Raw genomic sequence first — 25,025 nt, forward strand, 5'->3', positions numbered from 1 at the left:
GTATATATGTATGTTCCATTTATATATTTGATAGCTAGATTAAGTAGTATCCTACTTCACCTCCAGAAAGGGCACAGCACTTCTCAAGGAGGCAGCTGCATTTCTTACGTGAGGGAAACTGAGGCCAAGGCATCTCACCCAAAGGTCCTTGACCTCTTCAAACAATGGCCAGCCATAGATTGCTGGCCTTCAGAGCATGAAATTCATGGCTAAAATCCACTCTGCAGAAAAGTGGATGAATACTCCTGCTTGTCTCCACAAAATTTATCGGTGAGGCCAATTAGAAAGTGTTACCTGGTAAGACTGATGGAGTTGTTATGATTGCTTCTGCCCTGTCAAAAAAGTGCAGCAGATGGTTTTGCACTGTCTCCTCCAGTGCTCAGCAATGCCCCCCTGCTCCAGCTCTCCCCTCACTCTGCATATTCACACTGCTCTTCCCCAGGGCAGGGTGAAGAAGAGAGAAGTCCCCCCATCCCCTCAGAAGTGCTCTATGTGCTCCTGGAATACAGGCTGCCATCTGGCCTAATGAGCTTTGGAACAAACTGATTTTAAGACAACTTTCCTTTACCTGCGGCGACGCTCCTTTGGTGGCTGTTTACCAGCACCCCGGTCATTTAGGCTGTAGTTTAAGATGCATCACAGTTGTTGGTTTTTTCCCATAGAAAGATCAGTGTAGGTAGTGCTTTCCAATAAGTGGACATTAATTCATGCTGAATTACAGTGGGATTCCCAAGAAACTACATATGAATACTGAAAGAAATCATTATGATTAATGATATAATTTATATGTGCATGTTGATGAAAGAATCATAATCTAGAGTAAATTAGTAGAGATTTATGTACTAATAATTTTGTTGTGCTCTAAGGTCCAGATGAAAACCAACTAAGTGATGTTGTATTGACAGAAGTTCTTATTAGCATATCTTAAAGGGATAGCATAACAGTATCAAAGAAACAATTTCTAATGCATATTAACTCCATTTCACTTCCCCTCTCCCCTCAATCTATATTTATGGCATTGACACGAATAAGGTTTCATCTCTTTCATCTTCACCTATGTGCCAAAGAGTCAATGTGGATGAGATGACTGAAAATATTTAAACAGAAATAATGGACTTATAAGGGAGAAAATAAATGAACTGACCCGATCCATCCATGTGCTCTTGCAGTGCATGAAGGCCATGTGGCTGCATTCAGGGAAGAGGAGTTCCATGCCTTCCATGCCTTCCAGGACAGCTGGTGCAGCTCTCCCCAGGGCCCCCGGTGCCCCAGGTGAGCAGCACCCCACACACCCCCGGGCACCCCATGTGCTGCAGACTTGGCACCTCCCCATGCACAGCACAGCCGTCATTATCTCAAACGCTGCCGTTATTGCTCACTGCACACAATGCAGCCGTGGCACTGGGGAGAACAGAGGCCATGGAGAGAATTCATATTTGGTTTCCATGCAGGAAAACACCGGGAGAAGCATCTGTTTTACTGGCAGTATTTTTTCAAGTGCTTATTGCATAAGCTGGAGCACACCTGAAGCTCAGGGTAGTGTGGGCCTTTTCAAAATCCTGTGTGGCAGAGGCCATGCACCAATGTCACAGAGTCACCTTGTGGGGTTTGAAATGCCAGCTGATGGTAAACATGTAAAGTAAAGTGCATTACTTGATAATCTCGGTGGCTGTGAATTGTTGTACATTAATCACTACAGCAAATGTTTATAAAAGGCATCTCTGAATAATTACTAACTGATCTTGCCTCTGAAATTCTTACGGAAAATAAGAAGTGGAATGTGGGTGAAATTTTCTATTCCAATTTATTTTTAAAAACAAGGGATAAATTGCTGATCTAACAAAATCAGCAATATTTTTTCTAGGGTGCTCTTAGTACATAATACTAATTTTCAAAAAGTTTTTTTAAAGAACTGGTAAAATCTAGTCAAAATAGTTGTCCTCCCCAAGCAGTTTAGAGCTTAAACTGTTTGCAATTTCCAAGAAGAAAACATCCCCTGAGCTACATATGTGAGACTGTAGTGATGTGATCTAACAGCAGCAGCACCACTACTGTACAACAGCAATTTAAACAAGATCCAGAATATTTCCTACTGTACCTTCCCTTTTAAGTTAGATGCTTTAACTTTTTTTCTGCCGGGGACATACTTTTTTTGTAGCACAAAACCGAATACCAGAAACAATGTTTAAATTTTATATAATCTTGGATGTATTTGTTTGTAACAAATCATTTTGGGGGAAGTAATTCTCTTCTACAGGGCACCAATGTCAATTTACAAAGGAGAAACTACTAACAACAATATTTCTAATGAAAACCAGACTGTGTCTTTGCATTTTACCTAGTTTTGGAACCTGTAGCCACCACTAGACACTATGCACAATATCCAACTAATTTTCAAAATCCTCATTTAAACCTTAATTCAATGGAAAGACCTCTTGATCTTACAAAAGGCATTATTGCCGGAGATTAAACTTCTTGATGCTATGTATTGTTCTAGCTGTAGTCAAGAGGGAATATTAATTGAGATGTTCCATGGATTACAGTGTGTATTCCACAGTGGTTCACATGTTTCCTGGTGGTCCTTCCAACAGGAATAGCACAAATGAGGGGAATAAGACAGATCATTTTGAACCTTAGTTGTTAAGCCATTGTTCTGTTGTGCACAAAAGGTAATGCTTGGTTGATTTGCTTTATTTCTGAGCTGTTCTGATTTTTTCCCTGTGCACCTAATCTCTGCCACTTCCTCTGTGAGTCATCAGCAGCTGGACCCAGCGAAACCACAGGAACTAGCTCCTGGTAAAGAGCTCTAATGGTGCTATTACTCAAGTTCAATTCTCTTTAAGCCTGGTAAAGAAGCATCATGAGTCATATGGTACAGACAAGAGTTCTTTTGCATTTGCTTCTTTAGGAAAATCAAAACCCATGCCTTGCTTTTTGAGAGTGATTACAATGGGTGTCTCTTATACCTATGTCACTCTCCCTGTCCTTTGCAGGAACAATGAAGTGTCATTTTCTTTTCAAGTCCTCATTATTTCTTCTTGCACTTAGCAGTTGCACTGCCTATAATTTAAAAGCAAGATTATAAAAATAAAACAAAACAAAAATTCCCCACCGTTTAGCTCTGTCCTTTCTGCTCATTTTCACTGCACAGAAGTGCAATGTGGTTCACACCTCCAATTCAGCTGATTTGATTAGTTGTTGCTGCCATACACCTGCTGCTGTCACTGCAGTAGTCTGTATTTGTGGCAAACATTCCTGCTGTCTGACAGAACAGGTGGATATTGTATAGGAGATTGAAAAGAATGGATGAATGGTAATTATTCTGCATCCCTGCTTACACAAACTCAGCAAAAGTTGGGTCTATGAAATGAGTCTCATGATTTGCCTTCAGTAAATAGAGTGGTCAGGTATCTCATTTTAAACTAAAGCAAAATTTTTAACAGTTGAAGAAAATAACCTCCTCAGATGAACTTTACAGTGAGATGGCTGAAAGATTTTTTAACCTTCGTTCATTTCTGATACTCAGGCATTTCTATACAAGACAATTTGAAGACTTCGGAGAGCTCTGGGGGATCTCTTTGACTCTTGGTAGGAGTTCCTTTCCTCTCCTTCAATTAAAACAAGTCATTCTTAACATTTAGAAATGGTCCTTATTAAAAGAATATCTCAGTTATTATCCTCTCAGACTAGCGTTCTGCCCTCTGATGAAGGCTTGCATGCTGGTTGAAGGAGGTTTACTTGAATTGTAATGCAATGCTGCTCAGGGATGGAGGGTCTGTGACTGTCTGTAACAGTGGGCAGGAGGAAAAGAAATGGAGTTTATTGTTCCACTTCTTGAATGGACTGAACTATATCTATGGCAGACAACAAAGATCCTCTTGCAAAGTGGACAGGCACCTCTGAGCATACAGGTCCCTGAATTATTCTTAAAACATGAAACAGGGAAGACCCTAAAATCCCACATGCTTTTTGAGCCAAAACTATTTCAGTGAAAAACCGAGGGACAGAGCAAGTAGCATTTAATGGGTAGGGAGAAATGGAGAAACCAAATACAGAAAATATGAAACCTCCCAAAGAGAGGTAAAATGACACTGTAGTCCCTAAATCGGATTGCTTATTAGCACAGTTGCATTTTAATGGATTAAGAGCTTCAACACAGCACTCCCAAGTTGCAATCCACATACCACAAGTGATATGCAAGGGTCTGCTCCCTGACATGTGAGCCTGTGCAGAGCCGCAGGCTGAGGCTGCTGTCACCACGGCTCTGGTGGCAGCACTTGCCAAGAACAAGTTTGAAAATCATAGTCCTGGGGACTGAAGAGTATTCCTTTTCATTCAAGATAATTTTTAGGCAAATAGTGTGCCTCATCTAAAGCACACATTATTCCTCCAGTTTGAACTAAACCAAATATTTTGATGTTTTCATACAATAAATGTAATCTAAATACCAATTTGGCAGCAGTGCCAAGATTTAAAATTGTTTACTTCTGCCTATTTCTCCATCTAGCTATTAAATTTGTAGCAGATTGTAAATCATGGTTCTGTAGAAGAAAAATCCAACAAATATTTGAAGACAATATTATGTACATTTTTAATGTGCCCTTTTTTTCAAATATGCACATCTGAACTGCTGTGTGGTGGAAGAAGGTATTTTTCTAAAGGCAGGGAAAACATACGAGATAAAATTTTAGACAGACTGATTCAACATTTTGAAAGTTTCCACCAAGTTTTATGGCATCTATTTCAGATCAATATTTCATTAAAATACTTTCATGTGCTATCTTTAGAATGATTAATTTGATACTTTACTTCAGGTTATACCTTTTATCTATATAGCACACATCAGTGTTTTGGAATCATGCTACTGATGATTTTTCAGCTCTCAGGTACATAAGAGGATAGGATGGAACCAAAGAGCTTTCAATTTTCATCCAGTTCTAGCAGATGCATTTGATTTATGGTAGAAGCTGGCTTCACATTCTTAAAAATGTTGTAAACAATTTGAAGCTGCTTGATTTTTTGATGCCATCATAAATATTCATGATCATTTTCAAAGATCTACAAAGATAAGGTGACCTTAGACAAAAAAAAATCAGACTTGGGTGGTACAGAGTGTTAAGTCATTGCTTTTTCACCTTTCTAAGAAGTACAGAGACAGCTGCAAAGCCTGCACTCGACATCACAGGCATGGCTTCTGGAAAATGTTTTTCAATGTATTTTAAGCAGAACTGATGAAAAGCCACTGCACTAAAGCTGTGCTAGCAGAGAGTCTGATAACACAGTTTGGCATAAATATAGTGGTCTGGCAAGAAGTCACTGGATAAGTAATCAATAACTTTGAATGTGACTTTTAATCACCTTAGTAAACATTTTTCAGCATGTCATAGCACAGCTCTCTGGCCATAAGGATGGAAGGGAAAGGGAATGACTGCAGGAAAATGGATGGAGGTATGAAAGAAAAAAAAAGCAAAACTGGAAAGCTGTTAGAAAACCTAATCTGTTTGAAAACCTATTAATTATTCAGCAAATAAAAATGGCACTAAAGAATAGAAAAAACATTATATTGTGTGATATTTTACTACATGATAGCATACTGTATTATCATAATTGACTAACATTTTCCTCACCCCTCAGCAAAGTTCTGTTTTGTCCCCTGAGATTTTCTTCTTCAGGATTTTCACACACTATCTGAAACAGGTGTGCTTGTGTTTCAGGTGAAATTTTTCTATTTTTTAAGACTAACAGTAGAGTGTATATGGAGACAGTAATTGCATCAGTGCTACAAGCCAGTCAGATAAGACAGGGATGGGAAGGTAGGGGGTCCTGACTAAAATGAGATGTAAAAACAAAAACTTGAGAAGGTGAAATAATTCCACTCAGGAAGATGCAGGACTTTGAGGGAGTTGATCTTCAGTGGCATAAATTGCTTAAAGTGATGCTGAATTACACCATCTTGCCTTAAACACTTAGGTCATCTGATATGTAATTTAAACATGGCCTATGTGACTCAGATTTCTAATGATACAGCTCAGCAAGAAATGACTACAAATGACACATCAATGGCAAAACCCCAAGATTTGTCCCAAAATTCATAGCACACATTTCCTACTAACACACTGCATTCACAACACACCTTTTTCCTGGAGTATCCACAAGGTTTAAATAAATTGCAGGTAATATTTTCTTAAGTACACATATGATTTAGATCCATGCCCCATTTTTTAAATTGAAGGAAAATGTTTAAAGTAATTTCAAAGGGACTGAGGTGATGAAACACTATAAAAAGAATCCTACCAGGCTCCTCTTACATTCAGTATCTGACCATAAATGCTTAGATGTCCCTTTGAAGGTCAGTGAGATCTAATGTACTAAGCATCCAAGCTGCTTTTAGAACTGTGAATGAGACCCCTAACATAAGTAATTTTGAAAATAGAATCTAGCAAAATTCTGTGGACATGTTTGGTTTAGCAAGAGTTTCTGAAAGACTCACCTGTAAGTCTCAACAGCTTTAGGAACCCTTGAAAAAATCCCATATTCTTCATGTATGAACATCAGATGTAAACTGAGTACAGACCTATAAACAGAAAGAACAATGTAAATTATCTGGGTTTTAATGCTTATTCCTAAGTTAGCATGCAGTCTGAAGGAAAAGGTAAGAAAATCCAAATAATTTCAGAATAATTCCCATACTCAGAGATGTCAATGTCAAATGGCTGGCTCAGAACTGAGCAGCACAGTGAAAACTGCACCACAACCAACTCCACAAACTTTGCCACTGCTGCTTTCAGGTTTCAGAAAACTTGTATTGAGACTAATGCCAAAACTTTCAGTCCCAAAAAAGAGATGAAGGATAATCTGTTAAGAAGAACTAAAACAAGGTTATATTTTGATGTATTTCTATTTTTTTTCTGATATGAAGACTTTTAAGACAAGACAATGACATATGTGTTACACACCCAACTGATTAATCATCCTTATGGGATGCAATACCCCAATGTCAAAAGTCTAAATTTCTTTTTTCTCTCTGTGAGTTTAATACAATTTTTGTTATACCTACAAGGTCTGGAGAATTGCTGCAATAAATTAAAGAAACATATTTTCCAAGTAAATTTTTTCACTGTGCATATGGGAATTTTTCATGATAGTGAACAATATCTAGACAACAGAATGATCCAAAGGAAGTATTCATTATTGGTAGAAAATTAAAGGAGCACCTCTGCTTGATTTTCCCATGCAAATACTAGGTCAGCCTTATTCATCTGAGGATGCTCTGGATGGATGGATATATTATTTGTTAATGCTTCCTCCACCAAGCAGCATGGGGCACTTGGCCAGATATGTGGCCACTATGAAACCATGCCCAGGTACCTGCATAATTTTTCCCCTTAAGAACATAAACCATACTTCTATGAAAGCTACTTTTGGAGCACAGAGAAGGATTTTATTTTAAAATTAAAAAAGAAATTCAAGCCTGATTCACAGCAAGTCACATCCTTTCTACATTTCACAGACATGACATGTCATTAGGAAGTGGTGCTACTCTTGGTTACATTGGCATGTCATGTTACAGTTCATTAGAAAACATGATGTGCTGACATAACCGTGCAAGACCCTTATCCAAATGACAAATTAAACCCTGGCAGTTACGAAAGAGGCACATTTAGATTTTAGCACAAATATTCTGCATATATCATAATCTGCACAAGCAAAGTGTAAAAGATTGGAAAAAACCACAAAGGAAATAGTGCAATTATGAAGTTAAATCATGCTTTATTCAGCATTTATCCAAATTCACATTTCAGTCTTTCCTTATGTACACACATAATAGTGAGCACAGTCCCTAATTGATCACGTATGCAAAACAAACCTAAAAAAAATATAAATAATTATTTTTAAATACTAGATGAAAACAGAATCACTTTTTATTACCTCCATAGCTGTTACAGTTGATCTTTATATTTAATTCTTTCTCAATTTTTGGTGTGCATTAACATCTGGGACTCATCACGCTGTCCAGCATTTCAACAGAGATGATGTCATTGGTGCCAAATACTTTGACAAACATGGCTACTGCATAAATCTGAAGAACAGAGAAACCAGACAAATTATGTTTATGATTAGAGGCAAAATGAGTTGTTTGTACCATGAGTTTAAGTATGTCAAACACAGACTTGCTTCCCAGAAGGAAAACATTGACTGAAAACTGTAAAAGCAAGCGATTCTTTTTTCTTCTCTCTTTGAGAATCTGGAGGAGCTTTTGATCTTCCAGTGTCCGTTACAACCTTGGGGAAGGTTAAGTTAACCCTTTGAACAAACATTCCTACCAGCATCCAATTCACACAAAGTAACTTAATCACTAGCTAAATTGAATTCAAACTGCTCTAGAGAACATGAACTGACATAACTCAGCTCTGATGATAAGGAAATGAAAAGGGCTGACTTTGCTGCTGAGATGCACTGAGGAGCCCAAACCCTTGGTTCCAGCTTTGGAAACACCAGGCACTGTGATTTTGTTGCACAGAGATGCTGGTGCCATGGCACAAGTTGTGTGCTGTGGTGCAGAGACTCAGACTGAGACCTTCCTTTGCAGTGCTGCCTGGAGGGCCACACAGGATGAGGGACAACTGTGGGCAAGTCTGTCCTTCCCCACCCTGCCAAAGGACCTAAGGTGACAACTGCAGAAAGTGCTTCAGTCACTTCTGCCTTCTTTGGAGGACAAATTTCTTTCTCAGGCTTTTCTTCCCATGCACCTATCTGAAACCCAGCAGACCTTTTCCAGAATTGTTGTGTTAAAGACATAATTCAAAAAGAAATTATTCCATTCAGTATTGACTACTCCCACCAAGAATTCATAAAAGCAGCACAACTTTACCAGTCTGACAGGGTAGGGATGCAGGAGACTTCAAGGACACAGGTTTATGAAGCAGAATAGCACAACAAGCTCTGCATTCCTCTGCTGCCAGCGTGTACCTACTGTTACAGGAATTGTGATCAGTGGCTTCTCCAAAAAGAGTGTAAACAAAAGAGGATGATTAAAGGAGGCACAGAAGCACCAGTTCTTGTTATCAGGCCTAAACCTGGCACTGCAGCATTTCCGAGGGGTGATAATTGCACGGGGAATTTCTGTGACATAGACACTAATTCACATTACAGCCAGCTTAATCATGTAACCTCCAAACAACTGCAAGCAATAAGGGATGCACATAGCAAGGTGTTTTTACTGCCCAAACAGACAGACAATGATTTTGGCTGAGAATTAGCAGTTTCTAAATAGAAAGGAAGACAGTCAAGAGAAAGATGTATTTCAGCTATCATACAAAAGGAAAGATGAGACTCTAGATTATATGGCAAATAACCAAAATACGACAGCAAAGATTTCAGATAAGGATTTGAGTCTTTTAATCACACTGCTAATAGAATTCAAATAAAATTAAGTCACCCATTATTTATTATGCCAGACAGAGTGCAAGTTCAAATATTAAGCCGAAGAATTATTAACTCAGCTTTCAGCTGGCTCCAAAGGCTTTCATCTGCACTTGATATTGGTGAATACTTTCACACCAGCTACTATTACTTTCAGCCCTCGGGTATAACATCTTGCACACAGAAGTAGCAGGAACACATAGATATTTTTTTCCCACACACAGGACTATTAGACCTGATACAAGTACAATATCTCTTTATGCTTAACTGTGCCACTATTTCCCTTTTGCTTTCTACCACATGCCTTTGTGTAAAATATCTGTGATAAAATTAAAAGGAAAAGGAGCTTTATAAAATAGAATAATCCTGCTGGACATGCAATCAATTAACTGAAACATGGAGATGGATATTTTCTGAAAGCTCCTTACAGGGTCTAGATAAACACAGTGAGATAACAATGGAAAATTGTTTGGCTTACTAATTGTAACCAAATGTATGCCATTCTATCAAAACATTCTCAGGAGGATGTCAGAGACTTTTTAAAGTAAACATCTTGTGTCATCCTTTTACTGAAGTGGAACAAGGACTCCAATAAAAATCCTACATATCAAGGATCCTCCAAAAAGTTTATATATATATTACTGATCTTTGAAAATGCAGCTTGAGAGGTACATTAATAATTTCAACCAGCTGGGCAATAAACATTCCTGCCAAAAGAATTATGTAAAACTACATAAACCCTTTTTAAAGAGAATAAAGTTTCAAGAAGACATAAAGTATAGATTTACTTCACTTTTTTTTTTTTTTTTACAGCTGTGTTTTACAGAAAGCATTTTAGCACGTAAAATACTCCAAAGAGAAGTGAAAATTCAAACCTGTATGTAAAGCCGAATTTTAAAATGTTGGAAAAGTTTAGCAGTGAGAAACGAACAAGCCTCAACCAAATAAAAAAGCTTTTCACAGCTGAAGCAATAGAAAAAGAAGCAATGAACAGCTAAAGGCAAATACTTTCATCAAGCTTTACTTTAACCTTTAAATACAATACATATCCAAGGGGAACTACCATACAGTTAAATCATTCGGTCATTCTTAAAGTGTGGATTACAGTGATGGACTTCTATGCTGAAAAATTAAGAACAATTAAAATCTCATATTTTTCAAAAGAACCCAAAATTTGTTGTGATGGATCTAATCCTGGAACTTACATCAGCAAAACATTCAAGCACATTTCTATCCAAGCTTCACAGGAGGACATGGTACTTAATCGAGCAAGTAAAAATTAAGAAAATCAAGGGGAAACAGAAGTATTTGAGAGATAATAAATAATTCCATTTTTCAAGTTTGACCAGAATGACTAAAGATAGGTGATTTCACTCAACTAGACAGCAAATTTTGCAGTCACAGAGAGTAAATATGTGACTACAAAAGCATATGCTGTCATGGGGTCTTAGCAAGTGATAAACATAGAGCTACAGGGAATTTCAGCTTTGTACAATGCTACAATAATTCTTGGCTGGGATTTCTGAGAATTCCCAGTACAAATACAACTTAAAAAAAAGAGTGCTCCTTTAAAACTTAATTTTCAGAATCAGGAAGGAGGTCCCTCAAACAGATTTTTAATGGAAATTCTTCTAATGATCTTGCAAAATATTTTCCATCTAATGTGCTCTAGAGAAACTGTCTTTTATGGGAAAATCATGCAGAAGTTTAAAGATCCTGGAATAAATTATGAGAGATTGCTGGTTACCAACTAATCTGCCATGGTCCTCTGGCAGCTCTGACATTGGAGAGCCAAGCCTGCAGAAAATATTCCTAAAGCTACTGGAAAAACTGAGCTATAAGAGGCTGAGACTGCAACTGCCTGGATTACCAGCCTCAGGAAAGCAAGGAATATTTGTTCTCCTCTTCATTTTCTTTCCTCCTTCCAGGCAGTGAAGGGACTGTAAAATGAGAAGTGGAATAGTATGAAAGAAAAACAGGGACTTTCTTCTGGTCCGTTTATCCTCCAGTAATCTATCTGCAAAATAGAGAAGAAAAATCAAAGCATAAAATTCAAGCAAAGAACAACTGGATGAGAGCAAAGGTCTTTCTGGCAGTCCTATTTCCTGCAGCAGCCAGTGGCAAAGGCTCGAGGAAGAGGTGAGGAACCAGGCTTGAATGTTGAGATTCCTGTGCTTGGCTCTACTTTTCCAACATCCAGTTGCCAAAGCACTGTAATGCAGCTCAAATAATAAAAACTTTAGTCGGTAGTTTTTTTTTAAAAAATCACTCCTTTATTATTACTTTTTTGAATCCAAATGCCTAGTGAGTTATTAGTCTTGATGAAGCATAGGCAGATGCAATTTCAATAGAAAACTGAGTAAAATGTAAAATGGGTAGCTCAAACCAAGTTACTAAAGCACAGAAAAGAGAAATTAAACAGTTTTAAGGGCATGACATTGCTAGAAAATAAGATAACACACAGCATTTTTCATCGTTTCTTTATCATTTAATAAAAGAAAATTGGTAACAAATACAACTCAGCCCTCAAGTTTTTTGAGCTTCCCTGGAGCTGCGGTATTAGTGATACAATTTAAAGAATGGAACAATATGAAATGGATAGCTGAAATACCAGTGGGAAGAGAAGTTGGTTGATTTTTTAAAAATTGCTGCTAGCAGTGTCCAGTAATAAATTTAATAACGGACTGCCTTTGGTTCCTCACAGACATTTTTCAGTATCTGCTGTTCACTATTACTTCTTACAGGCCTGGTGTTTCCTTTCACACTTTGCATCCACATCAGAGCTCCATAAGACCCATTTGTTCAGAGGGACTGTGCAAACACTGATCTAAGTTCCAGCCTAAATCATTTTACAAACTGAAGTCTTGAGTGCCTTTCAGGTTTTTAACTGACAACAAAATTCTAGAGAAAATGTCATCAGAACACAAAATTATTGAAGGTTCTGAAACAAAAAAACCTGCCCTCCAACATTGTGAAATGACAGGTTATGTCTGGTATATTTAAAGAATGAATTTGAAGCAGTTTTCCAGTATTTTTCAGTGGATTTTTATTTTTTACATGAAAAAAATATTTACAAACATAAAATTCATGTACAGTTTTGTAGAAAATCAAAGTCCTTTTCTATAATATACATAACTAGGTAGATTCACTTGAATTGTCTGCAGCAAACAAGTGTTTATGGACACAGAGATGCATAGATGGATGTACACTTGTACATTTCTATTTCCTACTGGCTACTAACTTTGTCTGCCACCGTGGAATCACTGCAACAATTCTGCTATCAAACAGGACTTGATTACCAAGCAAGGGCAGCATTTACAGCCCCTTGATTTTAAATTCCTACAGTTTGAGCAAATATGTCAACTTTAGCTGGAAAAAAGAGTTACTGGTTACCAGAACATTGTTGTGTCAGTTGGCTAAACTTTGCAAGACATGGAGTAGTTATATTTAAAAAAATGTATTTCAGTTAGAAAGGGGGATCCTAATAATGAACAACACATAGATCTGCATAAAAATATATCTACTCAATAGATTTAAAAAGAATCCAGAATGTATAAACAAAAAAACCCCACATATGAATATGCAGAGATAGTGAGACACAACCATGCTAAAATTAAGACACAGATACTGACAACCAACACCTAATTTGATAAACTTTCAAGAGAGACTCAAGATCACTTTCTACAAAATCTAAAATAAATACATTTTGTGACGTTGTTCTGGGTTGCTCCATGACAAAGAGAATTCATGGCCAAAATATCACAGAAAGCAATGTTATCTAAGTGGCATGGTGGGGGGGGTGGGGAATTCAGAATTATCTTTTATCACAACTTGTAACACAAAACCATTCAAGTCACTGCTTGGAAGTTCAAGCCTTTGGTGCTATCCTCAAGCTGCTCTTTGGACAAGCTAAAACTTCACAACTACCATATGATAAAATTAAATATTTTGCAAGGGGAGCTAATACGTTAAGAAGAAACTGTATTTTCATGACACACCAGTATAAATGCCAGTCAGAAAAGCTGTTTTTTTTCTAGGTGAGATTCTTCCATGCTTCCCTGTGACCATCCTGACCATTACAGAATTTCTCAGGTAGATAGCAAGCAATATGAAATTATTCATTAAGACAAATTACTACAATCTTCTGCCTAAATTCATGCAAATTTAACTCCTTACTACATAAATTATTCCACTACTTTCATTGCAATTGATTAGAGTCAGTTATCAGCCAGTGTGAGTGACAGTGGCAGAATAATGCCCAATGCAGCTGACAGGAGAGAGGTTTTTAATAGTTGCCCTAAACATACTTTTGTCTTTACCAAAGTTTGGCAGCAACCTTTCAGTGTATTTCATTGAGACATTTTACATTAATGATATACAGAATTTTCTGGCTCAGACTGCAATCTCCTCCACTAGATTTTGGATGGAATTGACAGAATAATCAATTAAAGTTTTCCAGTTGCAGTTTCTGCCATTAAAACACCCTGCTGTAATGAAACAATCTAGGGGGTTCATTTTTAGTTTTATATGGATGACAAAATATATTCTAACTTCAGCAGTTAAGGCTATACTTTCAAAATTTAAAGCTTAGAATTCAGATATCATAATTTTCTGTCTTTTCTGTCCTCCCTCACTCCTCCATTTCATCCGCTATGTTTTGCTGCCCTTCTCAAAAGAAATTTTCTTTTTTTTTTGTTACATTTCCTTCATGTGCAGCCCTTCATTCAGCCTGAAGTTCAAAATGAAGTCCAGTCTTTACACTGAAATAAAAATGCAATTGAATAAATTAAATGAAATGAAAAGGCCCTAACAATGTTTTCAGATGTTTCTTTCTTTGTTAAGGAGAAAAGATAATGATAAGAATTCTACCCAGAAACTGCACTCTGCTGTTTTGTGATCATCTCCATCCTCTCTCTAATTTGTCAGGCTGTGTTTACTATGATAGCCTTTTGCTGCCCGTCGTGTTTTGGAACAGGTGAAATATTTCAGCTCCACTGTATGGCCAGATTGGAGTCACCTGCCAAGACATGAAGAAGTGGCACAGCTCAGGGGTGGATTTCTCCAGGAATGTCATGGGGTACCCAGTGCAGTTCTAAGTGGACACCCTCTCCTAATAAACCAGTGGCATGTTACATATGGGATATTCTGGATCTATTTTGCAGAGACTTCAGAAATGGCAAAGAGAAATTGTTTCAGCAGGAGATAATAGGCTTTATGACTTTTCCCAAATTATTCCCTTTTTAGTAGCCATCATCTTGTCGGGTGACATCTGGAATGATTAGAAGACGGTATTTCAGAGTGACAACTGGGCTGTCATTCATACTGTCAGCAAACACCCAGGTTGCCCAGGGTTACAAAGCTGGTTTATGCCTTTGTCCTGCAGTATTTAGTGCTGCTGATTCTTTACCTTGATTCCAGCTGAAGCGGGTCTGACAGGCAGCGCCAGAGGCAGGCACAGCGCTCATGTCGAGGGTGGGAGTCCCGTGGTGCCTTTGTGTGAGAGGGCTTTAGAGCTTTGGTGGCAGCCCATCAGGCAGGAGACAACCCCAGAGCATTAGGGTGGGTCTAGCAAGTTCATCTACTTTCAAAAAAGAGAAGGACAATGTTTGTCTCTGCCCTAGGAGCACATCTAATTATTTTAGCCCTGTGTACCTGAATGGGAGCTTTCTTACACAACACAGCTGTCTGCAGAATTATTATCCTAAAACAGACCTGCAAACAAACCAGCCCAAAGCAGCCTTGCGCTCCAAGGATGAGCAGCACCTCTGCATTCCTCGGCAGGCAGAGAGCATCCTCACCAAATTGGCATCAAGAATAAATGTGCTCCACAGCAACAACTGCACATTGCTCAGCCATTCCTTGACAGACAGTCCAAATGTCATTTCACTCACTCACTGTCTGTGCACATCTCTGATGAAAACAAAGACTTGAGACTTATAATTTTTCAGTCTGGGAACCCAACTCTGGGTACCAAAATCCTGGTTTTCAAAGGGAAAAATCACCTGCAGTTGTCAGAAAACTCAAAGCAGTGTTGTGAGCATGTACCAGCTCTGATACTCAAGACCTAGGACAGACTGATAGGGAAGCAGAGCACCAAAGACAGCCTGTCTGCAACTTCTCTCCACTTCCCTTTGCCTCAATGCATTCTTTTAACATAAAACTAACATAAAACTTTTAACATAAAACTAACTAACTATGTCTGTATTTCTTACAGACATAACGAGCAAATGGACTACTCACAAAACCTAATAATTTTAAACTAATAAACTAGCTGACAAATTGAGATAAGGAATGCCCAATATCCAGGGTGTTTTCAGTAAGCAGGTAAGGACTCACTATTGTTGTGGTTTCAGATGTGTAATACTAAAAGCCATCCTACTGCAGTGTTTCACAGACCAGTTTAAAACTCATAACATGTCTGTGACATTTGCTTTCTGCAAACAGGCTTGCAGCCTTGTCAGAAAACACAGGATGAAAGACTGTGCTCTAAGCAAATTTGCTTAAAAAATCAGTAAAAATGCCTTAAAACACTGGGACAAGTTGCATAGCCTGAAGGCAAGGAACTCCTTCCGTAATGTTTCTAGCTAATGCCTCTGAAGCATGCAAAAAAGTAATACAATATTGTTTAAAAGCTAGAAAAAAAAGATGGTTATTTTTGTGTGTTGGATGCATTGGAGATAGTAACACGTCTACTCAGGGCTGCATTCTGCTTCCTGTGTACCTCATTCCTGGTGCTCTACCAGAAGATGATTGTCAATTACAGCAAGAGAGAAGCTGAAACCAGAATTCAAGAAGCATGTAGAGATGTGTGGACATGGTGTTAAAACAAAAGGAGAAAAAAAGCTGTTTGAAGTAGGCTTAGGTAGCTTTGCCCTGGAGCTCAAGCCAACAACTTTCTATAGAGCAACAGGAAAGCAAATAAATCACTATAATTTATTTATACTAACTTTTAAAATAGTTCACTCTGATTCTTTTTGAGTACCATCTCACAAACCTGGTTGTTAAATATAAATTAAAAGTATTCGAGAGGTAATATTTGCAAAGCACTTTTGCATCCACAGATGAATGCTGCTGTATAATATGAACATTGACATATTTGACAAGGCAACAGAGTTAAGTGTGATACAGAGTCAGACAAAAGATTTTTTTTTTCTTGTCTGAAAAGCCCTTGTTTTGTTGCTAATATTAGAGCTACAGCAGCCTATTTGACAAAAAGCACCTCCTAATTTCAGAGCTGTAGCTCTTAAGCTCCATAGTAGCAGCTATTTACCTGGTTGGCTCACTCTTCACAAAATGTGCCCATTAAGCTCAGGGGAGAAAGCAAAAAAAAAAAAAAGCCAACCACTCTACAGAGCATGACTGAACAAACAACAGTGCTGGTATGTGTTTGATAAGAGACAGCAGAGGAAAAGGAGATAAACCTTGGGGTGCAAGACAGGAGTTACATATTCCATTTAGACCAAAAGGAAAGGTTATTATTGACTTTACTGGGAATAACTCACGATAGCACAAATTCTGGTTGCAGGTGTTTGGAGGATTTTCCCTGAGGGAAGGTTTATGGTATATATACATACATCCATATACAACACCAGTTTATGTGTAGGGAATTTATGCATGCAATCTCAACCAAGAGTAAATTTTAGCCCTTTTCTTCTTCACTGATGTTTTACAAGCATTTTCCCAGCTTGGCAACGTTCTGTGTGTGTTTGATGTCTGCTAAATGAAGTGAGGGTCCAATTCGTCATATTTACTCAAGCTCACTCAACTCTAGTAAAAATTAAAATGTTCCAGTTAATTTAACGAGATAATTCAGCTCTCTGAAATCTTTCTTGCTCAACATTTGTTGCCATTTAGAAGTTGAGGGTATGTGCTGCCATGTAATTCTTTGGACAGATCTGAGGACTTAGTAATAAACAGTAGGCTTTTAAGACACTGGACTGACATTGTATTTAATCTCAAGCAAGTTCCTGAACTGCCACTGGAGAGGGGAAGTCTAGGATCAGACCCTTTGGGTTCATTATATAGAGAAAAAGGATCATACAGAAAAAGCCATGGAATGTTTAGGCAAAAGTCAGGCTGACTTAGGTAGCTGTTGGAAGATGAAAATTAAAAAACTGCCACGTTGAGTAATTTGGATGAAAAACATAGAGTAGGCAAGGGCTGCAAGAACCAAAATAATCAAGTATCCACTCATGCTTGGTACTTGGAAACAACATCTCTGCCTTGAGGTGAATACGTCTTGATCTTGCATCTCAATTTTATGTCATACAGACAAGGCAGCCAAAACATCCTGCAATATTTGTGGTACATATGTGATAAAGTCCACTGAAATTATTACTCTGTGAAACAAACCAAGACTGAGAATTTACAACTGCTCATACCCATAGCACTGAGAATTACTCACAGGAACTTGCCACATAGTCTCTCTACAAACTGGCAGCACTTGAGCATTCCTACAGAGGAGGGCAAACCCAGAGAGATCAGCCTCCTGATAATGCTGGGTGTCTAAAGCTAAGCAGAACCATTCCAAGCAGAACCACTCAGATGCCTTCAAACATCAAAAATTCAGTCCTTCAAATTCCATGAGACTGTGGAGGAGACAGAGGCACTTAGGTAAGAATCCATTAAGCATCTCAGCAGCTTGGCAATGTTCAGTACACTTTGAAGAATATGCAGGTAGGTGAAATGTAAAAAGCCAGTACACAAATGCAGAGCAATTTAAGCATATTGGTGCTGGGGATTTGAGCAAAATTACAGTGGTGTGCTACTCTTGCTGCAGAATCAAAAGCAATGCAGAGCACATCTGGTTTCATTAGACAAACCATGAGCAGCCAAAGATGACTATCATTCACCCCTGGAGAGATGTAAGTCAGATGGGTGAAGAGCTACCATGATAATAAATACATTTTAACGTGCAAATATATGGGGTTTTTCCATAGAAAACTGAGTAAAATGTTTTCAGGCTTTGTTTTTCTTCTAGTGATTCTTAAAATGTTTTCATTTTCTATTCAGAAAAACAAATGACATAAGCATTATCAGTGATAGTATTGAATTGCAGTGAAAAAAAACTAGCAAGTTCATTTGAAAAAATTAAAATACCACTAAATTCCATTATCAATAACAAAGCTCTTTCAGAAATATATCATTATTTCTAATCCCTTCTGAGCAAAAAATGTGATGCAAAGGTAAATTGGAACCTGATAAAAAAAATTCTATAATTATGAATAGTCAAGAATTTAAAAAAAACTCAAACCAACTCTCACCTGAAGAAAAGTTAAAAGCACAGGGTTATTTACATTAGAAAGGAGACACATAAGAAGGACATGATCCAAGTGTGAAAATGGAATATCTGGAAAAGGTTAGAAACTTCACCTTAGAACAAGGGATTTACTGAAATGAAAAGATGGCAAATGCAAAAATGATAAAAAGAAACTTATTATCTTTATTCCCTAATTGAACTATGGTAGAGAGCTGAATAAAATATTTTTTCAGTTTTGTTGTATAGTGCACTGTAGTAAAAATAGGAGCATTTGAAATAAAATATCAATAACAATACTTACAAATGTTATAAATATAACAAGGACTTTCCAAAGAAAGTAATATATTACATTTAAACTTTAATGTGTTGATTCAGTGTCTTTCATTGTATCCTATATGAGACAAATGGTAAAAAGAAACAATCAAATGCTATTGAAACAAATTATCTCAGTGATCAACAATTAATATTTTGCAGTAATAATGGGAATTCTTGAGAATTTTTTCTTTCCATTTTTGTTTTTTATATTTGCAAAATGGAAATTCTCATTTCCAACTACTTTGGCACTCACCAACACTAGATGTCTTTGAGAGCAAGAATTTACCACAGCTGAACATTAAAAAAGGAAAGAGTATTCACAGTGATTGGAGAGAATGGGAAATAATACTTAGTAAAGAGCATTAAATCTCTGAGACTTCCCTTACTTTCAGGCCCTCTGACTTGGTTCCTGGGCTGGTTTACTGTGTTTGCCACTAAAGCTGTTTCCTCTGTAGCCCCTGTTACGAGGAAGTACATAGGGCTGGAAGGAGCACTGAGTGTAATGGACTCAGGCCCAGCTAGACCAGCTCCCAGTGGAGCACATGCAGTGCTGATGGGAACCCATGAGTTCCGGATTTCAACCTGTCTTTTATATCAACAGCAGGGAAACAGCTCCTTGGAATGATGCTGGAGCCTTGCAACTCTCCTGGGCATGGAGGAGAGAGCTGACACCAAAGGAATTTGGCCAAACGCTGTCCTTTAGTACCCAAGAACTCAAACCTGGTAACAAAAGTGATAGAATAAAACTGGAGCCAGAAGTGGCAGAATAAAATACATTTTCAGTTCTTTGGAGATTGAAAAAACCTATTGTCTGCCCCCTATGCTGAAGATGGAAAAAGAACACACATGAGCTGAGTTCATAGGCTGAGCGTTACTTGCAGCTCTTTCAGATGATGAAAAATGCAGATGAGGCTGATAAGACGACTCAGGGGTTTCTGCTGGGTGCTGCAGCACGAAGAGGTTGCCTTTCATACAGGACAGAAAGCCAAATTAGGTCCATGTAACTGTTCAAAATTCATTAGAATGACCTTAGTTAAGCTTTGCTTCCAAGCACGCTATGGTATATGATAACATAGCCTGGAGCAACAGCAGTAGTGGTGGTAACATTTTCTGAAATATTTCCACTACTTGAAAGCCATTGGATTTGTTAAAATTTCTAAAAGGATTATAACAGGATGAACTGGGTTTTTCCCTTTTACTTTCTCAAAGCCAGTATAATAATATTACACAGAGCTTTTCATCTTCAAAGATCTTTACAAATCTTAGCAATTCACAGTAACTGAGCAGTTATAAAACTATAGTAAAACTCATTTTTGCTGTCTTGCTAATTTTTTCATATTATTTTTAAGAATTAACTTTACATAGCAATAATTTCTTTCATTGCACTTGTTCTGCAAATGTAACATGAAACTCATTACTAAGGGAATTTGAACAGTCACATCCCCCATATAATCATTAGTCATAATATTAATAAAAATAAAATATATATCCTGACTCCCTGCTATTCCAACAGAAGGTGACACACTTTCAGTGTAGACATTTAATTCATTTCTCTTTCACTATTTAAACCACATGCAGGAATAACATTGAAACAAGCATTACCAAAAAGTCATCTTACCAAGTATGACCATATATAAAATCTGTGTCAGGTAAGAACACAAAGTAATTTTACCATTCCCCTTTCAATTTCTAAGCAGTTGCTATACTAACATCTAAAATATTCCCACAACAATCAAGTCGTTGCTGCACAAACAGGCAATTTCACTACTTAACACTAAAGGTCTGAGCTTGCCCACTGTGGGCAAACACCCTCCGCTCCAGCTCACGTCAGCGGACGCTGAAGGCACCCACCAAGCGACAGGACTGACTTGTCTGGGCTTTACTTCACATCAAAAAAGTGCATTACACAACATGGGGTGTTCCTCAGTGCAGGGAAGAGAATCTGCATCCAGACCTTGATGGAGCAGATTTGTGTACCTGAAGACTCCCAGGCACCTTTGCCACTTATTTCCAGCAGCATGAGGGGAGCTCAAAGGCCTCCAGCTTGCTCTGGAGACCCCGCTGGCGCAAAACACCAACTGATGCTGGGGCACTTTCTGCTCCCAGCACTGGTACGAGTGTCCCAGTTTGAACATTCTAATAATACTTAGCAATAACTTCTTTGAAGCCAGAATAGGTGTCAGGCTTTTGATGCCCCTAAAACATTTCCTAAATGAGGCCAAATTCTGCAGCCCTTTCTGTCACTGAACAACACTTAACTGTCCCAGTGATGCCGAGGTGACAGCTTACATGGAATTGTCACTGCAGAGGCAGAGAAAGAAAATGTATAAACTAAATTTAAATATAGAATAACTAGGCAAGGATGAAATACCTGAGTCTTATGTGTCACTCATTCCTTTGTCTTAGCTTGCTCCACAGTAAGAAGGCATTTCATATCATCAAACTGCCCTTTGCACAAGGGTCCAACAAGGTCCCATGAACATTTCATAAACCCTAGAACTGCCCTAGTGAAAAAGAAACGCTTTCAATGTCCTTCATTGCAAATAGAGTAGGGAAGAGAGGGGCAAGATCTCCTGACTTCTGGACCAACTCAGGTCTTGTAGCTCAATGCAAAATGTGGAGAGGAGCAGAATGAACAGCAGACTACATACCTAAAATAATAGAAAACAGAAGATTGGCAGGTCACGATCATAAAAAAGTCTGCAAAGGAAAAAACACCCATTTTTTTTTCTCACAACATCCTTGCAATATGTTTTTTTTTCCTGCCAACTGATTCCAATACTGAACACTAAAGCCTGGGTTCTGACCTCCTGGTAATAAGTAATTTGCAAGAGCCTGGTCACAGAGACGTCAGAAAACCATGTAAATTGCTTGGATGGGAAAGCCTCTTTCACAGGAGAGAGCTGTAGGTGGTAGAGAGGCTCCCTGCCACAATTTTACATTCCCTGGACACAGTGATATAGAAAGAGACAACAGAGCAATGCTGATCTTCTGCCACCGGGCAACCTCCGCCTGCCCTCTGCAGCAGGGATGGGTAAATAGTGAGGGTGGCTCCTGTTCTTCATAGCCACAACCTCAACACAGCTTTTAGAGGTTGGGCTGTTTTAAACAGTGTCCAAAGGCTGAAAATGCTACACTGAATTTCACTATATAGCTGCACATATTAAATTTTTACTGTCACTTATCCAGAGCAGGGGATTTACTTCCTGTATATGACAAGGTTTACTCCTAAGGATTTAATGTGGTGTTTGCATTTAATTTCACTATGAATGCAGCCTTTGATATGAGGAAAACAGAAGCTAACAGAGCATGCTCTGGGAGCTCTTACTTCTTTAGTCAAAGTTATTCTCATCCATATGCAGAACCAAGCTGATGGCTTTATCTGGCGTTACTGTTAGAGGGAAAGACCTAATTCATGGAAAAGCAACATTCTGGCATCACTTCTGGCCTACCTGAGAGGACCAGGACCACTTTCCATGGCTTGTCTCTCCTCTCACATGCCACGCTGTTGGCCTCCTCCATTCTCTCTGCAGACCCACAGGGAACATGGCTGGGTCAATAATGGGAAACACTTGAATAAGGAGTGGATACTGACATGATGCACAAACCCCACTTCCAGGTTATGCAGCTTCCTTCCACGTCAAACAAATGTCTCACACTGAGCATATGGCAAAATGAGCACTCAACTCTGCCAACTCCATTGTTCAGCTGCACCTCAAATCCTGCTTGTTTGGTGTTGGAATTACAGCAACCTTACCGAATGAGACTAAATATATTTTTACCTGTGAAGATACATGTCTTTAAGGTCTCACTAAATACACAACAAGCCACAAAATATCTCAATTAGCATTATACATTGTATTACTACCAAAACACAAATGTCAGAATCAAATGCAGTTGTAGTGCAATAAACACCATTACATCTCCCTTCTAAGGTCATTTTTCAACCAACCTTTCTGCTAAAATCAACATGGCTGCTCTGTGTTATTTAATTATTGTCTAGGCTCAAAGATCACACTTTAATTTGAAAAAAGAAAAGCCTTTTTTTTGGATTAACAAAAATATTAAACAGCAAGACTGTGGAACATAAAGGCCATCGGTTCCATTTTGCACAGGATAGGTTCTGGTTGAATGAGATCTGGGATGTGTGCCAAATTAATAGAAAAAATCCTGTTCTTCCTCTCCAATAGCCACAATGTTCATTATTAAGAAAAGCATATGAACTGCAGGATTTGATTTTAATAACACCAATGTCTTCATTAATCTGTACTTTCCATTTAGCCTCATTATTAAGTAAATGCTGAGTTAATGCAGCACCTATTATTGTTGGATTTTCCATGAAAAACCTCCTTTCTCTCTTCTTTTCTAATTCATTCAAGGACTATCAGGTGTGTGTGTCATGTTTTTAAACAGGCCATCCTCTGTCAATGGCTGTTTTCTTCCCTCAGGTCTATGCAGCTACTCCAGTAACGTGCGGTCTACAAAGCTGAAGAGTTACAAAAAAAAAACAGCCCAAGAGAACAAAACCCTAATAAACCCGCTCCTAACTCAAAACTGTATTTGTTTTGGTGGTGTTTTAAATGCTGTCATGTCAAGGAGCCTCTTACTATCACCTGCAACTGAGCTGATCTTTCCTGGATGCTCCACGCAGCCTCCTTCTAAATCACGATTCCTGATGGCCAACACCGCTTTGTATCTGCAGAACAAATAGTGGCCTTTTGTCCAGCACAAGTTCCTAAACAAACTTAATCTCTCTAACACTGTGACAGATGACATTTAGATGTCCTTGTTACCCTTAAAATGAGTTTTATTGACAATCAGAGAACAAAAAGAAGGCCCAGATAAAGCCCAATGTTTTATAGGCCTGCTAACAACATCTTAGTTCTTAGTGCAGAGGGTGTAGAGAAAGCCTGGAGTTGCCCCCATTTTCCCCTGCTTTGCTATATCACCATGACAACAGATATAGAAATCACTTAGTGACTCCTAGAAAGAAAACACAGTGACACAGTACCCCTTGTATGGCGAATCAAACTAAAGCTTGCATTCAAATGGCTATTCAGCTTGGGCATTCATGTAGAGGATGGGGTGGATTTTACACAGGTAACAACAACAGAAAGGCCAGCAAGCACTCCAGCCACAGCATATGGTAAAGTCTCTGTTTAATTAATGCATCCTCAATAGAATTTATCCATTTTAAATTTGTTTTCTTTTACTTGAAACATCATTAATGTAAAGGGCAACATTAATCAACATCTTACAACTTAAAAGGGCATTAAAAAGTGATCTTTCCCCCTCCACGCCACAGAATCTTTTCAAGTACTTTTGCTCACTGCGACTGATTCCAGGCAGAGTTCTTAATCATAAGGCAAATCTAGAGAGGCCTCTACTGGCCAGCCTCTCCAGCTGCAATTTTTCCATTTTTAAGCGACTTGGAAAAGCGAGCAGTGGAGTAGCTCCAAAGCTTTTATCTTAAAGTTGCACACAGAACGGATTACTGATAAATATATGGCGCAAAACACAGGATAATTGTGCTTTTTTGAAGCTATCATGTAAGGTATAACTTTGCTGTTTTAAAAAAGTAAGAAGACTAGAAGGGTTTATCCTGGCTGTGATGTGTTTGCCTCCATGACATTTTGAAACATTTTAAGATTATAGGTCTAAAAATTAATGGGTAATCATTTTTCTTTGTGGACAGGGCTCTCCTTAAAGTTGGGACTTAAATCCATTTACACTTGAAATTCTCATATGCATGTGGCATTTTATATATGCATTCCTCACAACTGGAGTAAAATATACATCAAAGCTCAGAGAAATGAAATCAAGAGCACAAGAAAAGGAACTTATTGAATGATAGAGGATCCCTGCTTCTGTGGGCTTTCCACAATGACAGGATAAAGACAAAGAACTTTTAAAAACCCCTTTTGGGTAAAATTTAATGTTTCAGGCAATGGTCAGTGTGCTTTGTGCTACTTTCAGCAATTTTGTTTGGAAAATAAAAGAGTTTCTGCTGTATCCTTTAAACAAGAAT

General features: G+C 38.2%; 1 long non-coding RNA gene across 1 annotated transcript in view; it reads right to left on the reverse strand.

Annotated features, from left to right (window-relative positions):
- LOC134423440 (uncharacterized) overlaps positions 1–25,025 on the reverse strand; it is a 42,097-nt gene that overhangs the window by 16,098 nt on the left and 974 nt on the right. Inside the window, exons 2-4 of the long non-coding RNA XR_010029119.1 lie at positions 22,450–22,547; positions 7,930–8,080; positions 6,491–6,574 (exon numbers count right to left, since the gene is read on the reverse strand). This is a non-coding gene — a long non-coding RNA (uncharacterized LOC134423440). The remainder of the gene's footprint in view (positions 1–6,490; positions 6,575–7,929; positions 8,081–22,449; positions 22,548–25,025) is intronic.

Source organism: Melospiza melodia, chromosome 12 (assembly GCF_035770615.1).
Source record: "Melospiza melodia melodia isolate bMelMel2 chromosome 12, bMelMel2.pri, whole genome shotgun sequence".
In the NCBI taxonomy this organism is placed as follows: domain Eukaryota; kingdom Metazoa; phylum Chordata; class Aves; order Passeriformes; family Passerellidae; genus Melospiza; species Melospiza melodia.